General features: G+C 26.1%; 1 long non-coding RNA gene across 2 annotated transcripts in view; it reads left to right on the top strand.

The window, feature by feature from the left end:
• Positions 1 to 20,463, top strand: part of LOC149058296 (uncharacterized) — a 62,930-nt gene extending 42,467 nt beyond the window's left edge. For both annotated transcript variants that reach the window (XR_016190579.1, XR_016190578.1), the window contains exon 3: positions 20,234 to 20,463. This is a non-coding gene — a long non-coding RNA (uncharacterized LOC149058296). The remainder of the gene's footprint in view (positions 1 to 20,233) is intronic.
• The last annotated feature ends 580 nt before the right edge of the window (positions 20,464 to 21,043 follow it).

Here is a 21,043-nt window from a genome sequence, read left to right as displayed (position 1 = left end):
ATGTTTCGACAGTTTGTTTTATGAATACGATAGGGTGTAATTATTACCTACCTATTATCACTACCTATTAGTTTTCTGTAGTACCTATATGTTATTTTACATGGTGCATTCTGTGTTCCACAAATATTGGTTTTATTACAGGAAAATTCCATAATAATTCTTAAATATATCATCACTATAATAATTCAGAACAGATAAGCAAATTAAGATTTCAAAATAATTTTATAATATTACAGTTAATTTATTTCTATTGTTTTATTAAGTTTTGTTATTTATATAAAGCTATATTATTTCTCTTGTACCTACGTTATTGATTGGTTTGTTGGTATAGGCTGTAAAGCTAATATATATTATAAAAAACTACACGAGATTGCATGAGCCCACCGTTACACTCTAGAGAAGTAAAAATTTTTTTATAAGTATTGGGGCTGGTTAAATTTTAAGTAAATTATAAATTATAAATTATAAAAATATAAATTATATATGTTAAATATATATATATATATATATATATAGATTGGTTTAAAAACAACAAAGGTGTAATAACCATTAGTATAACAACAATCGTTGCATTTCATTTTTGAGACGATTTTTTTTCTATCCATACCTCAAGAAAGAAATTTTACTTCAATAATTATAGTATCAAAAGTTGTAAATCATAATATACTAAAAATGTATTATATACCATGTTTATTTTCTCTGAACCTATCGTCAAAACATATTTATAAAGCTATATAAATATATCTTATTGATCTAAGACCAGTGGTTTCAATCGTTCGAGTCATCTTATAGTTATCTATTATAACTGGATAATGTTTAGTTTCAGTCTTATCAGTCTTATCAGTCATATGTTTTTAAGAAAACCTGGTGATTATAAATGGGTATTAATTGGAAATAGTGTAATGGCTATACATAATATATTGGCTATAATAATATATATTTTCTTCAGTGATTTCCGAATGATATGAAATGTTAGTTTTTTTTTACATGATTCATTCGACAGTTAACATTGTGCCATAATGAGCTCAGAACCTGTATAATAATTTGGTTGAACCTACAGATGATTAGATGACATTTACACCATACACCTTTATCTTAATCACAGCGCACCAATGACATATTACCTTTATTGCGGATTAATGTTAGTTACAAAAGAAGCACTCTATTAGACAAACCTTTTATCCATCCTGCATGTTGCCACTTAGATAATGGATAATTGACTGATTTGTTGCATACAGTTCACTCGGGTAATAAACATATATTTTTAATGATTTATTTTGTACTTCTTTGATTTTATTGTGTAGTGTTTTAAGGTATTATCTTGTTTAGTTTACACATTTGTTGGTCAGTTATTCTAAAGTACAATCTCGACTAGAATATTATAGCGTCGTAGTTCATTGTTTATTGTTGGTTTTTGTTTGGATGTTTGAGGTACAGTCTGGTCGTCTTTTAAAGTCGTAGCTATCTGCGTATATAAAAGTTAGGTATATCCTGATGTAGACGACTAGACATCACTAGTTTTCGTCTGCTCACTGTTGATGTATGAATTGTTACCCAGTACTAAAGCAGCAGTATCTTGTTTTTTATATGTTTTTCTTATTGTTGGATGTAAATTTTTTCCAGTTGGTTTTGTGATTTTCACCACACTGAGTATATTTTGCTTTATTATAATTTTTGATAGGTTAATCTTGGTTCTATGCTTTTATGAGTATATTTGACGCAGAGTGCTGATTTGCAACATTTACATGACCATAGTAGTCGTGGGAGTCATTAGCACCGTTCCAATAAAGTATGGCTTAGTTTATTATAATATAATTCATTCAACTTAACGATATATTTTAAGCTGTTGTAAGCATGGAAAACATTGTTGACATTATAATATAAATGGAGAAATACAATACAAATATCAACTCGAGTGTGAACACATACTTGTTGATCGTACAGAAAGCAAATCGTAGCTATTGTAGAACATTGTGCTTTTTGTTCTACATTATTTTTTATTATTCATTTTAACCTATTGTAATAACTATAATAGAAGTATAGAATTATTTAACGACAAACTATAGCAGAACGATGGTTAATGTTATTCATGCATAACGTGACTTATGTATTATTCAAAAACTTTAAGTTAAAGTAACACTTAATGTGATACAGATATGATTAAGAATGAATAATAATTATCTGTATATTATGCCATACTATTTACACGGTTTAATTAATGACTATTACATTTTTAATAATGTAATAAAAATATTTAATTGCACAAAAAACAAATCATGTAAGGTAAAAATTAAATTGATATTTAAATAAAATAAATCTAAAATCAATCTTTTTCGTCAACCGTAGACCGTAGTTAATACTATAATCAGTAAAATATTCAGGAAAAATAAAATGACAAGTTATATAAAGGATAATTAACGCTATAGTTCAGTGATAAATGTAGTGAAAAGATGATGACATATTTTAGTATTGAGTTGTGATGTACTAATTTAATAAATAATATTTGTAATTTAGTCATGACTCTCAAAATTTAATTTAATTTGTAAATTGTATTAATAGAATTTTAAACATAATTATTATTTTGTCATAATTTTTGCAGCAAAAATTCTAAGCCCAATAATCTCCGAAAGTTAATTTCAATACCATGTAAATTGAAAAAATTATTTAGAATAACTTAGAATGACTATAGAATTAACTTAGATTTGATCAATATAGATAATCAGACATTTTTTTATTATGCAAATAAAACATTGTTATTTTACTACATTATGTAGGTACGTTAAATCCCAATCACAAAGTGATGTATAATTTGTTTCCTTTTTCTTTTTATTTAGCTTATACTTTAACTGAAAAATGAATAACAATTTAAACCACGTAAAAACTGAAATATACGCTCGAAACTAATTTATCATTGTTATTGATGACGAAACTCGTAGAATTTAATGTACAGATTTATTTTATTACTTACCACAAAATAAAAACAAAAAGTTTGGAACTGGATGTCTGTTTTTTCAGAGTATAATGGCAATAATTAAACAATTTTTGATAAGAATTTTAAATGTTAACTATCATACATTTCTTGACATCATTTATAAACTTTGTGTATCGACAGTGTACAGCTGGTTCATAAAATTTAATTATTTTATAATAAATACACAATCAACGATAACCGCTGATCAATATAAATTTACTATGAGTTTTTTAAACAACACATACAATTACTTAAAATAGTAAATACGATTATAATTTTATCTAAAAATGTACGAAAATTAAATAATAGTCAAAAGTTGATATTTTTATTTTATATAGGTACAAAAACATTGCATTTAATTGGTCAAATGTATTATAATTTATAATATAGTTTTATTTTATATAAAAATACAAATGATTTTAAAATAATTATTAAAATAGTTTAAAAAAAACATTTTTTAATATAATTTATTTAAATTTAAAATACTATCAGTTTTTTTTTCAAAATTATAGTAGAAATATTATTTTATTTCACTATTAAATTAATATATATCTAAAATAGAAATAATCGATTGCTATTCTAATGTTGATTCTTTGAAATTAATACTAAGGGAGATTGACAGTTAAATAGCGTCTGGTACCTATATTGAAGCGAAAAAACATCAATAACTAGTAATAAATAACATCTATATTAGATAAAGTAACAAATTATTTTTTTCTTAAAACCTTTTAAATTAAAAACAAATTATCTTTTAACTAACAAATATGAAACGATAATACTCAAACATGTTTCTATCAAATAATGAAATATCTGAGCGCATTGCAGTGCTCAAGGCCAAGTTCAAGCAGCATACCTACTCTATATTTTTACATTGTGTTATTCGTCCTAATATCTCACCTTTCTGGCTTCATTTTATTTTTAAGTCGGTATAGCTTAGAATAATGTAAAAAAAGCGGGTAAGTGGGTATCGCTCTGCTGTACATAGGGGGTGGGGTGAACCTCTGACTAGGATAGGTTAAATTTGAATCCAATGATAGGTATCATTGTATACGAAAAACGATTCTAACGGAGACGCTTTATCTGTCTAGGATATATTATAGATTATTAAAAATTTTCAAACATTAGATTTAAAAAGATTTAAATTTTTTTTATGAATTTCTAGCTTAAAATAATTTGCGAATTTTCGTGATTTTTATGTATTTTGCAAAAATTCAAAATTTGAATGCTTTAAAAAAAAAATTATGCATATATATTTATTTTATTTTTCAACTACTATTGTAAAAATATGATAGGAGTCTTGTACTAAATTTTCAAACCTTAGATTTAAAAAGAAAAAGTTTTATGAATTTCTATCTAAGATAATTTGAAAATTGCCGTAATTTTTACGTATTTAGTCAAAATTTAAATTTTAAACGCTCATAAAAAAAAATCGTGCCTATGTATTTTTAATATTTTTCAACTGCTATTGTTACAATGTATTAGGAGCCTTTAACTTAATTTTCAAATCTTAGAACTAAAAAGAAAAACTTTTATGAATTTCTATCTCAGATAATTTGAAAATTGTCGTAATTTTTACGTATTAAGTCAACCTCAAGTTATTAAGTCAACTTCAACCCGTTTTTCCCTTAATTTTTAGTTTGTTTATCCCGATTATTTAGAAAAATATATTTAATTATAATAATTACTTTTGACCTTTAAAGTACCAACTAGATTTACTTTCTGATCAAATAATGTACTGAAGTCAAAAATCGAAGAAATTTTACTGCCCCAAAACGTGACGACAGACACAAAAAAAAAATATTCATGGTTTTGACGAATTTTTGTCAATATTTGAACTTCAAATGCTAATAAAAAAAAATTGTGTCTATGTATTCTTATAATTTTTTAATCACTATAATAATAACTTATGAGAAACTTTGTATTAAAATTTCAAGTATTTTGATTGGGCCAAAAAATTTTATCGAAAATTAAATCATATAAAGAAAATGCCAATCTAAATAACAAGTAAAATTTTCAAGTATCTACGACTTATACTTTTTAAATAATAAAAAATATTTAAAATCGTTTCAGGATAAATCTTTACCGTTACGCTATTTCGTAAAAATTTAAAATTCAAACGCACTTAAAATATTTCCTATAATGACGCTTCAAGTTTTCTCTATAGCTACTCGAAGGAAAACTTTTGGAAAACTTAGTGATTTATTTTAATCCTTAGTTGTAAACACAACAATTTTTATGATTTTTCAACTTCAAAATTACTTGTGAATATTCGCGTTTTCGACAGATTTTGTAAAAATTTGAACTATAAACGCTTTAAAAAAAAATTGTGACTAACGATTTTTAATTTTTTTTAGCTACAATTAAAACAACTCATAAGGAACCTTCTATTAAATTTTCAAGTTTTTTTGGTTATCCAACATTTTTTTACCGACACTTCAAAAAAAAAATTCTCAAAAAAATCGAAAATTTCAGTGGTCTATAAATAACTCAAAAAAAGTCAAACATCAAGCTATATAGAGATAACACTAATATAAACATTTGGTGAAAATTTCAAGCATTTATAGTGATTAGTTTTTGAATTACAACCATATAAAAAAAAAAGATTTAGTCGAAGACTGGTTTTACGTAAAAATTCCCATTTCCCTGTCATTTTTTTTTGTTTTTCTCGATTTTTTTGAAAACTGTTGGAAAATGTTTACTTTTGACTTCTATAATGCACCAAGGATATTTACTTTTACATCGGAAACTACCCCTAAAGTTTGAAATTGAAGCATTATTTCGACTAGTTATGCAGTACACAGACACAAAAAAAAACACACATCATTGTAAAATCAATACATTCGTCACTTCGTTCAGAATCTAAAAATAGTACACATAATATTGTGCAGTTTCAACATGGGACTCTTTCTAAGTTGACATTATTTGTTACTGCCTGATTAACTCATTAATCGTAACAATATTCTATATAGTGAAAAACTTGAAATTTTCCATATAAATTGGTGGTATTAATTGGCATATAGTTTAGGCAAACATTTGAAAAGATTATCTTACAATTTTCTAAAAATAAATTAGTAGCACTTATTTAAAGTTTAGGTGAGAAAGTTTTAAACGCGTGAGATTATAATAAAACTACTATCAATAATTCAGTATAGGCTGCCAAAATTAAATAAATAAAAAATATCGTGACTTTTTGTGAAGCAAAAACAAATTTCAATCGTCCACCAGAATATTTTAATAATACAATACTAGCAACATCACTCAAAATCATACTGGTTAAAACGAATCTATCATTCTATATTTTCTCGTTTTACTTCAGATGAAAATATATAAAATACAAATCCGTATAAACACATTTTATTACAACATTAATTTTTTAAATTGCAAGTTCTTGACTTTGGACATATTTTTGCGTAAACACAAGACCTGAAAAACGATTCCACAAATCCTTAAAACTCAACATATAAATCCAACATTGTGTCTGGTTTTGACAACGCTCACTCAAAAGGTCAATCACCCGGCTCCATAACGGATTCGAAAATGATTCTGTATGATAATATCTTTTAAAAAAAAATATTCCCTCCAGTGCTTGGTAAAACACAAAGACAACGAAACCGGTTCTGAAGCCAAAAAATAATAATGATATCAAGTTAAGACCACTTCACAAACAAAATTAATAATATCTACGTTGTGGACATGTCTACACTTGTTTTAGTCCATAACCTCACTATCTCATACTTTCGTGAGTAACTAGATACTTTTATTGATATTGCTTAACACTTGGGCAGTTTCTTATAAGTCTAATTTAACTTAAAAACTCCTGAAAAAAGTGATCCAATCAAATTAGAGATAAATATATAAGGTAGTGATATATCTACATTGTGGTCAAGTCTATCTATGCTATGTGTAAAAATGTTAAGGTCAACAATGTTAGATCATACTTGGGTATCTGTGCTAGGTGTAGAAAAGTCATGACGCATAAGATACTTATTTAGAAATGAACAAAGTATTAAGTAATACAAATAATAGAGCATATGTAGGAGTAAAGTCTCATATTATCACATCACTTACCACTTACCTACTTAATATCATCCACTTGTTAAGTTGCTAAGAAACTGCCCAAGTAATAAACAATACAGATAAGGGATCATTGTTGCCCATTAAAATAGGAGAGAAGTAAGGTTGAGATTCTGAATTGAATAAAGAGTGATCTTAGTGACAATGTAATCACTATGCTTTGATAGGATGACTTTTATTTGTTTTGTGGTGGATTATATCTACATGATTTTACATTAATGATGTATAAATTACCATATTTCATTCATCATGATAAGTTTCTATACAAAAGGAAAGGAAATGTGAAAATTTACATTTTAATCTGAATTATTATTAATCAATAACCTCTTTAAAAATTACTCATTTCATTTATAAACTACCAATATTTTAAACTAAAATTCTGGAACATAGTCATTGACACTATTTTTGATTATTTATCAAACAACTCAATCTGTTTTTTTTGTAAACATAGATCACTTCAGATATCTACATTCAGCTACGGTGAAATATAAAATAACTAACGGTAAAATAATATAATAATTTTAAATTTTAATAAATATTGGTTCTAAAATAATAATATTTTGAGTATACAAATGTATAACGTAATTTGATAAAATTATTAGAGTTTTGGTTATTTATTGACCAATTGTTCATAATATAAATTTAAATTCAAAAATGTTTTTAATTTTAATCTCAATTAAATGCATGTTGTATAATATATTGCCTATTTTAAATGATTATAAACTTGTAAATATTCGATTTTCTTAATAAAAAAAAACAAAATTTTAATAACTTTAAATCACTGCAATATGATATTGTCAATATCCATAAACCCAAAAATTATTTTTACGTTGGTAAATCATATATCAATTGATTAATAATAATCAACCATATTATCTTCAGTAATTTTAAGACTTTCAGGTTAAAAAACAATAAATGTACCACAATCAAATTACTACAACCAAGTATTGGTATCGTACTCGCATTGTGCGTGGGCAATTTTTTAAAAGCATTTTTCAAATACAACAATAGTTTGGATAACCTTAAAAGCCACGTATGTCTATATACAAATAATATTAGCGCAGTGCGTATTCAAATATGGAACTCTGCGTGTGATTTATTACACTATTATAACGATGGATCCGTAATTCATTCAGAACTACCAGCAAAATACGATTATGGTAGACGTATCTCGAATTCCGCGAGCTTGCTGATATTATTATGTACTTATACCTAATATTTTTATTTTTTTTACGTGCGGTGAACCGTGTTCTTTTTCTCTTCAATTCACCATTACGTTGCGCGACTGTGGTAGAATAATTAATACTGAGACCGATTTCGTTGGTATTCGTTCAAAAGAGTATGATGTATAATCGTATTTTACATTTTATAATCAAAACCAACAAACATTTGAACTAATTATTTTTCAGTTTATAACTACTTCAAAACCTAGAAGGAATCTAGAGGCTTGATGACGTTGGAAAAAAAGCAAACACCCGGTGTATAAAATTAAAAAAATAGGTACCTATCTATTCTACTTATAGAGAAGAGTTGTTCAAGACTTCAAAGAGTGTGTCAATAAGTTATACCTATAGTCATTAGAAGTTGGGAAAAGTGTATAACTTCATGTTAGTTAATTATCAACAATTATTGAATGAGTGTAATATTTAAAATATATATGAGTTTTTAACTAAAAAAATTCTCATAAATATTTTATAGCACAAATGTGCACCAAATTTCGTCAAACGAACAAATGATTGCAAAACACCCATAGATTATACTTTAAAGTCCAATTCACTTGATTGTGTTTTTTTCAAAAAAGTTCAATTTTTATTTACCTTATTACCTACTCACAGTGGTTTTACGTAAAACGTACCTACAGAACTTCTATACTTTTTGAATTCAAGGAGTGGCAGTCGTACTCGAAATTGAGTGAACCGAAACGTATGATGATTATTATTATTCGGTAGATACTGTAGTAAATCATCGTAATCGCGACCTGGTTACGAAGTCAGTATTTAAAATTTAATCTTTCAAACTGAAGCAAACGTATACTTATATTCATATATTAAATATAAAGGATGATCCTTTAATAAAGCAATTATTCAAATAATTCTGGTTTAGAATTTTGAAGAATTCTTACTTGACCATATTTTCGAATTGGAGATAACACATAATAATACATTGTATATATTATAAGCATACTTTATAATCATACAAGGCTCACAAATCATAAAATGCTATTAAACATAGGACGTAGGTATAGATTAAAATATATAAGTTATATTATTATGCATAACTTTTAAATCATAATGTCAATAATAATTAAACCCGTTATCCTGTGAACATCTGTCATATGACTGTAATATCTGTGTATGACTGTCATGTTCAATAAAATATGAGGTTAATCATAAATTATTGATTTTTATTTTTATTTAAATAGGTACTAACACTATTATTTTTTTTTAATCCTAGTTATTCTATTATAACGGTATGATATAATTTGAAAAGAATAAGTTTGTACTATAGCAGCTGCATTAGTCTTTAAATTTTATGAAAATATGGACAATTTAGTTACCTAACAACCGTATCTCATAGGGAATAATATGTTCCAATTATCATAACCACCGTAGTGATATTCGCAGACAATTGTCGCACGTGCTCAAAGAGAGATTTTTCCGATTTCATGTTATGTCTATTTTTATAGTGACAAGTGACAGGCCACGTGAATCAGTGTGTAATCGTATATGCGCTTTATCGTGGTGATAAACGTCACAAAAATGTGTTATCGACTTTTGATGCGGTATACAATATATTATAATGTCGATTATATTCATGTAAAAGTGTATTATATTATACCTACATGATATATTGCCGTCATATAGAACGATCAAACTATTGGCTATTATATTTTTCAAAACGTATAACTTCCCAGTCTAAAAGCGACTGGATAATACAATAAATTTTGTGAATTAATCCGTGTATTATTTGCAACTGAAACATATAATTATTTAAAATAAATTATTATAAACTGTTAATTTGAATACTATTATATGTGCCAGATCATATTGAACAAAATACTGATTTATAATAGTTTAAAAACGTCCATCTTGTACAACAATCAGAAATAATATTCAACCTATAAGATAAACCACTTTTTCAATAGGTAGTTTTTTTTTTTTTTTTTTTGTTTAAGATAAAATTGTATTTACAATCTATAAGTGTATAAAAAGTAAGTGTGGTGACTTAAAAAGAAAAAGAAAAAAAATAACATTAATTACAGAAAAGGAAGGCTCTCGGCAGTGCCACCTGACAAGAAATTAGGGTTTGAGTTTATTTATTTTATTATTATTTTTTATAATTAGGGTTTTTAATTTTTTTTTAATTAGGTATTGAGCAGATCTCTTGGCCATTGCCTTTTTAACCTTCTAGAAATGATTGAGGTAGAGGATAAACTTTTAATTATGGGGTTTGAATGAGTGCGGAGCGTTGAGTGGAATTTTGAGTAATAGGATTTGGCTAAGTCGTTGAGGGTTGGTATGTTCAGGTCTTTATGTAGGATTTTATTGGTAACATACCAAGGGGCAGAGGTTATTAGCCGTAGGCATATGGATTGAAATGCTTGGAGGGTTTTAGTGTTTGATGGTTTAGCTGACCCCCATAGTGAATGCCGTAGAGCCAAGCCGGACGAATTATCGATTTGTATATCATAAGTTTGTTGTTTAAAGAAAGTTTTGATTTTAATAGGGGTCTCAAAAGATGAAGTCTTGAGTTCACTGATTTGCGTTTTTGTTTAAGATGCGAGCTCGAGTTGAGGCGTTTGTCAAATATTAGCCCTAGGTATTTAACTACGTCTGACGAAGGAATTACTTGGTTATTAAATGTGACAGGAGGGCAAACAAATTTACGCAATGTAAAAGTTACATGAGTAGACTTTATTTCATTGATTTTTATTTTCCAATAGGTAGTTAAAGTCTTCAATATATGTGAGGTACCTGTATGAGTTTCAAAACGGCCCGACATTTCGTAAATTTATTTATTGTCAATATCATATTATTATATTTTAGTAAACATTACCACCTTTTTAATTGTTTAGAGGAAATAAAAAATTTATTTCACAGTCAAAATAATTTAACGAATTGATTATAAATATAAAACACTTATCGAAATGTAGTAATCTAGTTCTCAAATACGTACAAACAAGAAGGTACCTACTTAATATAGTTAAGACCAGAAGACTGTGATTATCAGGATTATCTACGATTCGGTAATTATTGAAAATCAACTTCTAAATTTCCATTGTATAGAATTTAAAATGTATTTAGTTCTCCCCATAATATTTGACACATTTTGAATTTTTGAAAAGTTGGAAGAATCATAATATTTTATGTTTTAATAGAATTGGCGATTTCATAAATATATTATGAACGCTATAAATTCTTAAACTATGATACTAATATTATCCATTGGCTCTGAGTTGTTAAAAAACAAAATTTTTTTCAAATAATTTATAGGCAATGTCAAACACATTCGTCTTGGTTAAAAGCCAAAATTAGTGAGTGTTCTTATGGATAATGTAGTTAAATAATAAATAGTAATAAGCATAAGGATTTCAATATTTTATTAACATAACATTTGTAATTATTATTATGTACAGTGTTTTAGACCTTATACTATAAATCATGAAATATAAACAATAAGGTGAGCCTGACGTTTATTTTCATATATTTTGGTTAACCATACGTTAAATATTGTTTCCCTCATAAAAATACAGTTCAACACATGGATGTATTTTTTGTTGTATATGGTTAAAAATTCACTGAAAAATAATGTTCGTTCATCTATCAATTAAAGATCATAAGTATATACATTAAAAACAATAATTCCAGATGATAGATGTTCACATAATTTTAGTTTATTTCCCCCACTTTAAATAATGTAAGATCATGTTATGGTCCAAAAACATTGGAAATTAGAATAACCTAACAATTAACCTATTTCTGTTGTTTTTAGAACAAAATTGGTTAAAATATTTCCCAAAACGACTTTGATTGGAAGTGTCCTCTCTTTGAGTAATAATTAAGTTATCATTTACATCAGGCATATTTAAAAGAAACACAAGAGGTAAATTATAAAAGTATTCTACTTAGAAACCTATTGGATTTTTTGTGAATTAATTTTATTTCGGTTACATATTAAATAAATTATAATCAGTTTTCATCTTAAAATTAAATTAACGCATGAATATAATAAGATATTCATTATTCAACAAAAATATATTCGCCTTACGATGGTATATAATTTTTAAATGTTGAAGTCTTTTAACTAATATGAGTAAAAAATAAAAAAAGTGTATATCAATCTGCTGTCAGTAGGTTACAAGCGGGTTACTGTAATGTATGGAATTAAATTTGAATCCAATGATATTATTATATCATTGTATACGAAAAATGATTCTGATTGCAGACGGTTTATTTGTCTAAGATATATTATAGATTATTAAAAATTTAAAAAGAAAAATAATTATAAATTTCTAGCTTAAAATAATTTGAAAATTTTCGTGATTTTTACGTAATATGTTATCAAAATTCAAACATTGAATGCTTATAAAAAAAATCATGTTTATGTATTTTAATATTTTTCAACTGCAATTGAAACAATAGGTATGTTAAAAGCCTTATATTTAATTTTGAAGCTTTTTTACTCAACCACTAAAATTTTATTGACATTATTAGAAAAAAAAACTATAAAGTTGCAAAATTAAAATATCAGTAAACAGCTCAAAACTAATCAAAATATTTTTAAAGTCTTATCAAATATATAAAATGCCTATATAAACTCTCAGTGAAAATTTCAAGTGTCTGCGGTCATTTATGTTAGAGTTACGCCAAAATAAGAAAATCGCTAAATGTGAAATCTTGTGGAAATCCAATGTTGTAAAAATTTAAATTTAGAACGCTCCTAAAAATTTAATTTGAAATCATAGATTTGAAAAGAAAATTTTTTATGATTTTCTAGCGTAAAATAATTTGTACATTTTCGTAATTTTTACGTATTTCATCAAAATTCAAACTTGAAATGCTTATAAAAAAAAATTGTGGCTGTGTATTTATTTTATTTTTCAACTACTATTGTAACAAAACAATATGTTGAAAGTCTTGAATACAATTTTCAAGCCCCCAAAGTAGATTCACTTTCTGATCGAACGAGGTACTGATATAAGATTGAGGCACTTTTGTCTTTTACTGCCACAAAATGTGATGACAGACACGCAAAAAAAAAAAATACAAAAATAAAACCACAGATCATTGTAAAATCAATACATTCCTCGTTCTGCTCGGTAACAAAAATAATTATAACTTATAATATAGGTATGCATCAACATTTTTTTTTATCTCGACAGTCGACCAATTTAGGATAGATATTATAATTCAATGAAAATGCATTTGATGCACTATTCAATATGCTTTACAAACAATTTTGGTTTTATTTGAAAATTATACAATTTTTTCACATTAACTATTTGAAAATTTTAAATTTTAAATCTTATTCTAATTTGTTTTAGTTCGTTTGTAGAATTTTTTTTATTATAAATAATATTATATGGATTTTAGATTGAAATATAAATGTTAATTTGTAAAATATATTCCAAATAAAATAACTTAAAAATAAAACATAGGTAAGTACCTATAATATATTACTGAACCAGTCTAATTATTATTATTCATAAGTAAAATCTCTAAGAATTTGTGTTGAAAATTATTAATTTCCAGTATCAATTTTAGATAATACACTAAAACCTTTGTTGAATACTTATGTAATACAAAGGGGTGATTCGTTAATAAGTTTCTATTGTATGGTTTGATCCCTAATCAAAAGGACTGGGACGGTTAAAAAACCCATTGTTTTATTATCTTTAATATTAAAATATATATAAAAATTAATCAAAAAGAATACCTGCCATTGTTGGTTTCGTACAATTTAAATTACGGTAGTTCTATACACGTTATAATTTGAGGATTCAAGAGAACCTAATCACGATGATTTGTTTGAAAAAAAGCAAATATTTGAAAATTCGTGCAAAAATATATACATATTTGCCATGTTTACCTATAGTTTGAAATGTATTAGTTTAAATTATAAATTTTACATAATATCATATTATATACTTCCTGAATTTAAATTTAAAAAAAAATTTACCTGATAATAATACTGATAAATGAATATTTGCGTTTTGTAATAATTAATCCATAACGATATTGATAATAATCATACTTTGAATTCATTAAATGTGATGTCAACGGAAATAATATAATATTGATACGTACTAATAAAAATATTATTTTTTACAACTCTTACAGTATGTAATAATTTTTCCGTAGATTCAAAAATAATTTAAAAGCCAATGTCGATTTTTTAACAGTGACGTGTTATCTGATAGTGGTATAGCAGAGGTGACAAGCGATCAAGAGAAGTTGATATTAACGACAACGATGACATTGAAGACGCAAAGAAAACAACAGAAAACCTCACGGCTGTGTCGGAACTTGCAGGAATCTTAAATAGTTGATGGCACTATATAATATCGTTATCATATATCTGGTATTTTGGTAGTGAGTAGGTGGAATGGTGGTTTTCATCGGAGGTCAGGTAGATACGATTGATGTTTATTTAGCCGCACTAGACCAACTCTGGCACCGATGCTCTCATGACACCTCACACCACTTACCATCTGTATATATCATATCATGTACCTACTACTGACAGAAAACACCACTATTATATGTGTTTGTTTTCAAGTGATGATTGTTGCCACATTTGTTGCCGATACAATATATTGGCATCCGAAACCATTCACTTTTCACAGCTCTGAGTGTCAACGCCGCAGTATTGGGTCATGGACTATCTTGTATATCACTGTACCACTACTAACTCTTTCCCAGTATACTGTTCTGAAACTCGAACCAATAATTTATTATAATATTATTCATGGATAGACATTATTGTTATTATTAATATAACAATACAACTACCCCGGTTGCGACAACGACGCTATTACAATATCGTGGTATATACGTGAGTGAATCTCAACAGATCGGTTTATTTTTTTTTCCTGTTAAGTCGAGTTCACATAATCGAAGTATTTGAATTCACAGAAATATCTCATATAGACTTTGACTTTATTACCGAATAATGTCATCTTATTGCCATCTGGAATTATGCACTTTACAACTTTTACGACCCTAAAATAGTGTATACACTGCGCATATTATAAAATGTATATATTATTAAACAACGACTGAGCAGTTGTATTTAAGGGAAGAAAATAATTAAATACAGACAAATCGGTTACCTTATAATATAATATGAAATCACAATAAATATAATATTATTTTAACAATACATATTATGTGTAGTGGAATTTGTGTGTTTGATTTTCTCAGAAATAGGTATAGATACTAAACATACATTATTTTTTTTTTTTTTAGTGCCCAAAAATCGAAGCTGCTTTTTCTTTGTTATAACTTTCATATAAGCGCATACGGAATATGTAAAATTTACATTTTTAGTAGGTAAAGTTCGATATGCTATACACCAGATTCGGACATGTAGGTAATATAATATCTACATTTTTCTAAAGAACATACAAACAAAATCGTTTTAAAAATTATATAACATAAAAATGTCATAACTTTTCCCCAGCGAGACAACCAGGAAACCTGAAAACAAATCAAATTTAGCACGATCTTAAATTGTTGTGCTTTTTCTCTTTGAAAATCTACGTAGATATTTTAACTTTTAAAAAAGATGGATCCGAAACAAAAAAAATCTGCGATAATCATGAGTTTTTGATTTATGTCCAATAATATTTGTGTATACAATATTCTCAAAAATCTATTTTCCGCCACTCAGTTTGAATCGAAAATATCCTTCGGCATAAGTATATTCTAGTGTAGGCCACAGAATAAAAAGTATTCAAAACCAATTGGTTAGTCGACACATATAATCGGTCACTCAGAAATTATAACAATATTTATAGACTAAGAGCTGTGTGGTGTCAAATGTTTTCAAGAAAAACTATAAGCATATAATATGGAGATATTATTCTGTGTATTAGAGTTGTCTTTACACAATATAGAGATATTATTAATGGAGCACGATGTAACTTATTATTTTTATGGTTTATATTAAAACATTAAATGCAATATGTAAATATTATAGTAAAACATTGAATAAATTATTTTTCTATTCAGGTAAAATGTAGTGGTTTGCTAGCCGGAGGAACTATCTACTATACGTACCAATATTGTTCTAATCATTAAGAACTAAATTTTTCGAATATTATAGTAAAAATAAAATATTGTTAACATTTTTATTTTGTTATATACAATTATTATTAATTTGTTTTTATTTTAAAATAGAAAATGTATAGTATGTAACATATTATGTATAATAAAACAAATAGGATATATTTTACTTTACTGAACACATTTATTCTACAAGATGATTGAATATGAGGAGGGAGGCTATCTAGTAACAGAACCCTTGTAAAATTATTGGAATTGTTAATATAATAATCTAACTACAATTCTATATAATAAGAAACAATATATATTTAAATGCTTTATTTTACATAGTATTCTGTGCAAGAAACAATATTAACGCTGCATAAAGTGTATTTATGCCGATCAATATTCCATACTTCCTTTGTTCTTTTTTTTCCTTTTTTCTAAGTTTAGCTCAAACTGTTCATAAAATATTGCTATGAACATGACAACTACATTTTATTGTTGAATTTAAAAAAAAAGAAGTGCAACGTACAAAATAATAATTTTGGAATTTATAAACATACAATAATATATAATTTTCTATTATTTAAATTCAAATCTAAAATTGTTTATTTATTAATGATTATAAGGTTTGTTCCAATAGAAATCAAATGTTAGAAATAAATTGTTTTAAACATGTAATGATTGTTACAAACGATTAATTTATATTACATAATTGTATTTTAATTATTTTCGTAAATTTTTAATCAGTGAAAATGTATTACCCTTTTTAAATTACATGTTTGCAATGAATTTCTTCCTTTTTATTTTAAATGAAAAGGAAAAATAAACTAAAATTTGTACACTATTTTCTGTCATTTTAAAATAATTACATTTTAAAAATCATAAATTAAAATACTATTTTAATTTACAACTCTATTTTTTTTTTGTATGTATAACATAAGTTTTTATGTTTTCATTTAATTCCTTTTACTTTGCGAATACCAATTGATTCAATGTCCTCAGGGGTATAATAACAGATGATAATCTGATTTTATTATTTTCCTGTAACCCTAAAATAATCGTACCCAAAGCTTTAACTAAGTTCATCAGTGCTTTTGACAATTCAATAATTTTATGCTGCTTTTGTAGTTTGTCCCCAATGCCCCTCCGTAAAAAAAAACAAGATACCCGCAAAACTGTAAGAATATATTTAATTTTAATTATTCATCATTAATTAATAAGGTATTATGGTAAACTAAACAAAAATCTAATTAATTAATAATACAAATATATGTTCATTGTTTATATTTAAGTAGCTGGAAATTATATTTTCATACAATAAATATTCGAAAACACTACATTTATACGTTATATTTTTTTCATAAGTACATGATAGTTTCTGTAATATAATTTTATATCTGAGATAAATGTAAGTTACTTTAAATTTACTTTTACTATTATTTCATGGTTGTTTTATGACTGTTGTAGTAACTATTATTGCAATAAATAATTTCACTAGACGTGTTTCATACGACTTGATGTGTTGTACTGCAAATGCAATTTTGATTCTAAAGAAAAACAATATTACTGTTTATAGAAGTTTATAGAAAATATATTGAATTGATATTTGATAACACATTATAGTCATGATATTTATACGTTTCTGTTGAATCATTTCAAATATTTCATAGTTGAATGGACTGAATAAAACTATGTTTTCCATTTCCTCATTTAATAATCGAAATAAAAAGAAATATACTTAAGAAACGTCTTTTGAAATTTATCTACACTGATTTAATTATATCAATATATTTCCGAATAAAAATGCAAAAAATAAATCCAATTATTATTGTCATTAGTTAATTTCTTCAATCGAAACATTTTAATATATTATAATTAAGGTGATGGTTTGTCAGTAGCGTAATTACAGAGGGTTTTGGGTATCGCATCTCCTATGATATTATTTTTTTTTTAACTGGTGAACCGTGTATAACTATAAAATTATTATTTATAGGTATTTTAGGTAAACCATGGTATATTTTATAGGGGCGATCCATTAAAACCCGACTTCTCTAGCTGCATGTACATAGGTATCTAAGATAATATTACTTCGTAAGCAACACTACAATTTACTATTGCGTAAACGTATTGAAATAACTGTGGGATAATAATGCAAGTTAATTTCCAAGTGATTTTTGGAAATTTTTTTCAGAACATTTTGTTGGTATTTCACAAGGGAGTTTACCAATTGTGCTTAAAATGACCTTTTAATATACCAAATCCACTCTGTCTTTTTTGGGTCGATATACCAACTGCGCTTTGTCTTTTTGGCGACACTCGAATTGCCTCCCAAATACAGGTAGGTAACCTTTTTTCTCTCGAATTGCCTCCGAAAACATCCAGAGGCAATTCGAGTATACCCTAACAGTCTATTCGAATTTCCTCCCATAGTATATTTAGATTATCGATAGTTTTTACTATCGATGATATCGATTATGTCGATTTTTATAATTTCAAAAATATTATTTTAAGACATACAGTATTTCCCAGGCAGATTAATTTGGCGAATGCAACAATCTTGTCGATCACTGATTATCAGTTAAATATTAGTCCATCATCACCATTTAACAGTCAGTTTCGTAAATAACAATAATTACACGCTGTGTTATAAAAATGAACGTTATTAGTATTATTAGCGAAAAAGGCAAAACAATTTTAATTTGTGATGGTTTTAAGTTTGGATTCCATAAAACATTAGCCAATAACGTTAAGCGATGGACGTGTACAAAAAAAAATAATATGTTCTGCTTATTTAAAAACTAACAAGTGTACTGAAATCCAGTTCGAAAATAGCAAAATTATTCATTATACATATTATTATTTATTATTATAACACCTGACGGTCTACTAAAATATTTATTTTATGTGTTATTTTCTCAGTATATGTAAGGTTATACCTAAATCGATTAATTATAACTATCGTAGGCGATTCTAGTACAAGAGGGTCACTCCTTTTTTTCAGGAGGCAATTCGTGTAACCTTAAAAAAAAAAAATCACTGGAGGCAATTTGTGAGCGCCCCAATAAAATACCCCTAGGTACTAATTCAAATAAGGTAAGTTCATAAAATTGAATACGGGTAAGTATATATAGTAGTTTTAGGTATACTACAATGAAACAACTTAGATATTTTAAATTATTTTTTTATAAATTAGTTTTCCATAAGTTTTGCTTCAAATAGCTATAGAGAAAATTTGAAGCGTCATTATAGGAAAAATGTTTTGAGCGTTTGAGTTTTACATTTTTATGAAATCGCGTAACGATAACGATTTATCCTCAAATTAGGTATATGTATATCTATAATAATAATATAATATATATTATAATAATATAATAATATAATAACATAATAATATTATTAATAATAGTAAAAATAATAATAATAATAATAATAATAATAATAATATAATAATAAGGTATTATGAATTATGATAACTATATACAATGTTTTTGGAAAAATTGATTAACTATGCCTCATGCAAAATGCGTCCTAATTGAAAAATAAAATATTTGTTTCAAAATAGAATATATGACAATATTTAAATATAATATATCCTAGACTGACAAATCATCTCCGTTCAGAATCGTTTTTCGTATACAATGATACCTATCATTCCATTCAAATATAACCTACCCTAATCAGAGGTCCACCCCACCCCTAATGCACAACAGAGTGGTACCCACTTACCCGCTTTTTTATAATGTAGGTACAACACATTATTTTTTTAGCACGTTAAAGGGGTAAATTTATTAACCACCCCTTCCTCCCCACAAACAAAATTACACCTATTTGGCTAGTACCATTTCTGGTTTTGACCGATGCTATTATTGCCTTGATTTTACAATAATGTGTGTTTTTTTATCTGTGTTTACTATAGGTAGTCAAAATGATGCTTCAATTTCCAACTTCAGAACCTTTTTCTGGAAACAGAATCAGGAAGGAAACAGAATCTAGTTGGAGCATTCAAGAGATCAAAAATTTAAGTTTTTCAGTTTATTCAAAGAAGCCTTGAAAAACGGGATTTTTTCTACAAAATCAATTTTGGTTTTGATGTTTATATAAGCATTTCATGTATTTACATTATAAAATTAAAAAAAAATATTTTGACTCGTTTTGAATTATTTATAGGCATATGAAATCTTTGATCGGTCAAAAAAACTTAAAAGTCTATCAAATAAAATCTCCCATAAGTTTTTTTTTAAGTGGATATTAAAAAATTAAATTAGTGCACATGTTGAATAACTTTTTTGATTATGAGAGATGAGTAAAATTTATGAACATTTGCAAATTATTTTTGTTTAGTAAAACATATTAATTTTTTTTATATCCAATATTAAAAATTTAATACACGATTCCTTATAATTTATAATAAATCTACTGAAAAGTCAAATTATAAGCATTTAAAGTTAGATTTTGTATAAACATTGTATATTGATCTGATTTAATATCATATAAAAGTTTTCTTATTTTGTTATGATTCAAAAATAAATAACTGGCGATAAATGCGATTGAAATCATAATACGTTTATTTTATTTTAATGTTGTCTGTACTTGATACAATTTCAAAAATATTTTTTCTTATTTTGAGCTGTTAATGGATATTTTGAATTTGAATTTTTTTTCCTATAAGCGTCAATAAAATATTAATCATTGAAATAAAATGCTTGGAAATTGAAAACAAAGTTCT

Source organism: Diuraphis noxia, unplaced genomic scaffold, assembly GCF_037042655.1.
Source record: "Diuraphis noxia isolate RWA-SAM2 unplaced genomic scaffold, SU_Dnox_SAM2 contig0002, whole genome shotgun sequence".
Lineage (NCBI taxonomy): Eukaryota > Metazoa > Arthropoda > Insecta > Hemiptera > Aphididae > Diuraphis > Diuraphis noxia.
The sequence above is the reverse complement of the archived record's forward strand: the minus strand, read 5'-3'. Positions and strand labels throughout refer to the sequence as shown.